The following is a 6,000-nucleotide window of genomic DNA, read 5'->3' on the forward strand; positions in this document are numbered from 1 at the left end:
GGCAGCCTTCACCCTGTGGGATCTGGTGCTGTCTCCGGGGAGGTAGTGTCAGACTGAGTTGAGCTGTAGGACACCCACCACCCCACATCAGTCTGGGAGTGTAATTGTTAGTATGGGAATGTGAGGTAAGAGTTCCACTCGAAATTTCACAGCGACTACAAAGGAACCCCTCGGACTGAGCAGCTGCGTCACCGAGGAGCTTGCTTTACCTGCCTATCTGAGGACCAGTCCTGACACCTGAGGCCTTATCTCTCCCTTTAGCTGCCCTTGGCTGAAGGCTTGGGGCCTGGGCTCTGGGTCTGAATTCAGGGAGCCCTCTGTCCCTGAGGGATGGCTGAGTGGTTCCCCAGAGAAGGTGGGCTCTCCATGACCTGGGGATGATTTTAATTTTGTTTGTTATGCAATTATCAGAAAATGGTGACGGAAAAATTAAATCTCTTTGTTGCAACCATTAGAGTAAGAACACAAGTAAATCCAAAGAGAGCATGTAAGATTTGAAAATGCTAAGAAAGGGAAAATAAAAATCCCAGATAAGTAACTCCACACATTATCTAAACTATATACTGAGGTAGTTATAGGAAAGATGTACAAATACAATTCCTTTAAAAAAAATGCTCCTCACAGTTGGACTTAGTAATTGGAAAACATGTAAAAAATGGCATCATTTAAAATATTAAAAGGGAAAATATTGTGCCTTCTCCCTCCCTTTCCTGTTGTGACCCATGTGTGCCCTTCCTGAGCCCAAGGAGACCTGTTTGTGTTGCACACGCGTGTGTGGCTGGGAAGGGAGAGGCTCTGGAGACACTCTGATGAATGGCTTTAGGTCAAAGGTGTCCTCCATCTGGGAAATGACTCAGGTGTCATAAACCTGCATAACGTGGTTTGACTCCAGAGTAGCTGGCATTATGAAACACTTCTTTATAGCACTCCACGCAGGGAGTGGTGCCACCGTCAGGGTGGCTCTGAGGGCACTCTGACCGATAAGGCTGCCCTAAGGTCAGCCAGGTGCAAGGGTGCCCACCTATCTGTTAGCTGGGCCAAAGGGTCCTCACTCACAGGGGGGGCTCTTGGCTCTGTAGTTTGGCCTTATTTCATGATTGGATCTTCAGTCTCCTCTGAACCAGTCTAATACCAATATTCAGGTAACCAAATAAAAAGGATAATTTATACCAGTAAAGAACTAATATTTCTCTCCTTGGAAGCTCTAACAGTCCCAACAAACTTCTCTTTTCTGCCCTTAATCTCCCTCCGTCTGTGTCTGCTCTTGGCTGCGGCCACCCCCGTGTTGGTGTGTTGGTGTTCTCAGGGCTATAGCTTCCCGGGTCAGGGGCGGAGACCCTGCAGGAGGGAGCAGGGCAGGCAGGAGAGGCTGAGGAGAGACGCCCCGTGTGACACAGCAGGAATGTGTTCTGGGAGCATGCTGGGGGAGCCCACAACTGGGGACACTCAAAGCTAGGTGGCTTGCAAACACACAAGCCCCCAAAAAGGGCTTCCCATTTAAAGAGAACCCATGTAAACAGGCCACTTTCTCCAGGTGTCACCACTGGGCTTTGATCTCCCAGCCAGTAAAGCTGGAGCTGGGGTTGGACCAGGACCTCCTGGCTCAAGAGCCCATATGCATTTAGCCACTGCTGCCTGGCAGCCTCTGGGGACCGAGAAGGACATCGCCTGTCTCTGTGGCAGTAGAGTCACTGCTGGTTGTCCCCGACATCCCAGTGGAGTTCCAGGGGTGAGAAAGATGAACTCCAGGAGCAGTTGAAACTTGACCTTTGGCTGTGCAACCCAAGGTTCCTTGGGTTATGAATAAGCAAGTGACAGGGTCGCCTGAGCAAATGGGGACTTCACTGGCTTCACATTCTGACCTTGGGGAATCCTGGGAAGGCGAGGTGTGAGCTGGCCCAGGAGGGGCAGGAGTGAGAGACGGACCGCCACCGGGGCTTCCACCTCTGCGGCGGCTTCGTCCCATCCATCCAGCTCCCTCTCTGGGGTGGGGCTCGGTGCTGATGCCTCGGTCCTCACAGCTCCGCACACAGTGCGTACGCTCCTGCCCGCAGCCGCCTGAAGCCCCGGTCCGAGGGGTTTACCGCCACGGTCAGGGCGTGTGGGGTTTCTGGGCTGGGGTAAGGCGCTCCGACTGGCCCTTTTTGGCTCACGTGAACAAACTCCTGCGGCCAGGGGTGTGTGGTGACACGGCCCCGGACAGCCCTGTGCCCATGGTGCCTGCTCCGTGCTAGCCACAAGCACCTGACGCTGGAATGGCAGAAAGGAAAAGGACTGTAGTTCTTCAAAGGCAGTCATGCAGGAAGCCAGCTTCCATTCCTTGACCGGCTGGCTGTGGGACTGCACTCCTCTTTTCCAGTCGGAAAAGCACAGGCACTGGGAGCGAGCTGGGACAGTGGGTTCCTGCCACCTACTCCTCTGCTGGACGCCATCAGCCCTGCCATCAGAACCGCTCTCCCCATCTCCCTACCCCAATCTCCATCCCCCACCCAGGGGCTACCCTACCCCAGTCCCCATTCCCCCCCACCCACCCAGGGGCCGCCCTACCCCAGTCCCACCCCAGTCCTCATTCCCCACACAGGGGGCACCCTATCTCCCATTCATAGGTTGCTGCTCTATTCAATATTTGAATTTCTAATACTTAATTGTGTGTTGTTCTTTCCATTTGTTCTTAAAAACTGCATATTAAGATTTGTAGAAAATTTTTTTAAATTGCTTAATTTGACAGACATTGTCTTATTAAAAAAAGAAAGCCTCAGTTAACATTAAAAATTTCTGATGACAGTTGAGAAGTAAAAATGATTGTAAGTAAGTAAAGGAAATAAGTATTTTTAATTTTGTAGGTTTTAAGTCTGTTATTGGAAAATTCAAAGGAATCTATCAAAATTATCAGAAGGTATAAGTTCTAATTGTATATGTAAAATAAATTTTAAGATTATTTGTGCATGTGAATGAAATAATGCTAAAATATGAATGGCAATGAAATGATGATTTGGGTGTGGCACCCAGTGCCAATCTGTGTACAGTGGGGAGGGGCTCCCCGCACCAACAGGCCATTTTCTGGACACAGGACAGGTTCCTAGACTTCAGCTTGACTCCCACACTGTGTGCCTGGGGACCGCAGCAGACCCCACAGGCTGAGGGCTCAGTCCTACAAGACTGCCCCCGGCCCCACTGCCTCCTTCAGGCCATGGTCGCGGTCTCAGGCGGTCACCTGTGCTTCCGACTCACCCACCATAGGTGGCGGGTTCCAAGGACCCTTCCTCCTTGTGTTTGATTAATTTGCTAGAGTGGCCTGCAGAGCACAGAAACACCTTCCTTTCTAGATACTGGTTTATTGTAACAGATGACTGAGGAGCAGCGGATGGAAGAGGCACACGGGGCGGGGCACGGGGCGACGCCCGGGACCTCCGAGCCCCTCCAAGTGCGCCGCTCTCCTCACACTTCCGTGTATTCCCTGACCCAGGGGCTTTCCAGACCCTGTCCTTTGGGGGCTTTATGGAGACTTCATTACATTTGCACCACGAAATCTCAGGCCGTTGGTGAAGGAACTCAATTTCCATCCGCTCTCCCCTCCTCAGATGAAGGGGAGGAACCTTGGGTCCCAGCCCTCTAGTCACACAGTCGTTCCCCTAGGGACCAGGCCCCATCCTTAGGTGCTTTCCAGACAGCACCCCATTAACACAGACCCTGCTGTGGTGGGAAGGGGCTGGCTATGAATAAAGAGACACCCATTTCCCCTTGATGGCTTTGAAGTGATTCCAGGAACTGAGGACAAGAGACAAATTTGACAAAAGATGCTCCTGTTGCTTTTACTGACTCTGGAAATTTCCAGTTTTGGAGTTGTGGGCCAGGAACCATTATCAAAAACCAAAGATATATGAATATATTATGAATGACCAAACATATTTTCCTATAAATCATGATATCACAGATTCCTTTTTTTTTATTTGTGAAAATACTGTATTACTGAGAATTAACTCAGGACACACAACATTTAAGAAAATCATCAAATTCTAACATGAAAAATAAAAAAGGACAACAATGGACAGCTAGGTAATATTCCCAGTTGAGAATTTTAAATAAGAAAGACAATAATTCCTAACTGAATATAATACATAAGTTTATACATCATTGATGGAAGTTAGAACAGAAAATAGAACTTGATGACTTGGTAGTCACCTGGAGGACTAAAGAACTCAATATGAATTTATAAATATGTATATATTTACATAAAATTGTACTATCATGTTTGAAATATTATTGAAAGTAATAAAAACCAAAACATTATAGTACTGGGTAAAAGAAGATAAATTGCCTGGAGGATTCTATTCCATTGTTCATATATTATAAACTTAATGTGTGACAGAACAGCAGCGCTACGACACCCAGGGAAAGAGGCTACTGGGAGTTTGTATTCCACACAGCTTGCTTCCCAGCCTCCTGGTCTCCAGGGCTGAGTTTCTCCATTCACGTGGCTTAGTGGACGGAAACCCGTGTCTCTCTCCCCACAGGCACGTCACTGTGCTCCTCTGTCTTATGTTTGGTGAGAAAGCAGTAGTATCTTGGGGGGCAGGCTTTAGTTAGGAGAGCTAGGCTGCACGCGTCAGCCCAGCTTCCACACAGGGACACACTGGGGTGTTGGGCACTAACTCAGCTCTATCAGAGCAAGTACTTTTTATTTGCTGTTTCTTGCAACAAATTTCTTGGAAGCCTGAGCTAAGAGGGGAGTCTTGGATGGATGTGGCTGATGGGGAGGATCTGAGAATTCCTGATTCTCTGACTATATAACACAGTGAAAACTCACTACAAATTCTTCCTAAGATGTCGCTCAATAAAGATCATTGTGGTGACTGCATATTAGGATAGGGACAACTTAACTTAGATTTTTATTAATCCTATAAACTGCAATGAATTTGAAACTGTTCAGAGGTTTAAACAATAAAACATTTATGAAAACAGTAAGAAAACAGAATAGCATATGAAACATGTTTCCCTATCTTAGACAGTAAAATTGAGGTCTCATTAAGAGTAATCTTAACATAATAAAGGCTATACATAACAAGCCTGCAGCTGACATCATGCAAGCTTAAAAGCTGTTTCTCTAAAATCAGGAATAAGGCAAGGATGCCCACTTGCACCACTCCTACTCAGCACTGTATCTGAAGCCCTAGCCCCGGGCAGTCAGCAAGAGGAAGAAATGAAAGTCTTCCAAATCAGAAAGAAGTAAAACTGCCTCTGTTTGCAGGTGATATGATCCTATTTATAGAAAGCCCTGAAGACTCCACCAAAAAGCTATTAGAATAAAGAAATTCAGCAAAGTTTCAGGATACAAAATTAACAGACAGAAATCAGCTGAGTTTTTATATACTCACAGCAAAATATCTGAAAAAGAAACAAAGAAAACAATCCCGCTTCTAAGACATCAAAAACAATAAAAAATTAAGGAATAAATTTAACGAAGGAGGTTCAATATTTATATATTGAACACTCTAAGAGTTTAATCAAAGAAGTGGAAGAAGACACAAGTGAATGGAAAGACATGGATCATAAAAATTAATATTATTAAACTGTTTCTACTCCCCAATGCTGCCCAAAGATTCAATGCAATCCCTATTAAAATTCCAGTTGCATTTTTTACAGAAATAGGAAAACAATCCTAAAGTTATATGGAAGCATAAAAAGACTGCAAACAGCCAAAGCAATCATGAGAAAGAAGAACAAAGCTGGAAGCATCACACTTCTTGATTGCAAGCAATACTACAAACTACAGTAATCAAACAGTATGGTACTGTCATCAAAACACATAGGTCATTGAAATTGAATGGAATGCCCAGAAATAAACCCTTGCACAGACAGTCAACTAATATTGGACAGAGGAACCAAGGGTACTCAGCGGGAAAAGGATAGTCTCATCAATAAATGGTGTTGGAAAAACTGGGTGATCACATGTGAAACATTGAAGTTGGATCCCTAGCTCACAAAAGTCAACCAGAAGAT

The sequence above is a fragment of the Manis javanica genome, chromosome 9 (assembly GCF_040802235.1).
Source record: "Manis javanica isolate MJ-LG chromosome 9, MJ_LKY, whole genome shotgun sequence".
Taxonomy (NCBI): domain Eukaryota; kingdom Metazoa; phylum Chordata; class Mammalia; order Pholidota; family Manidae; genus Manis; species Manis javanica.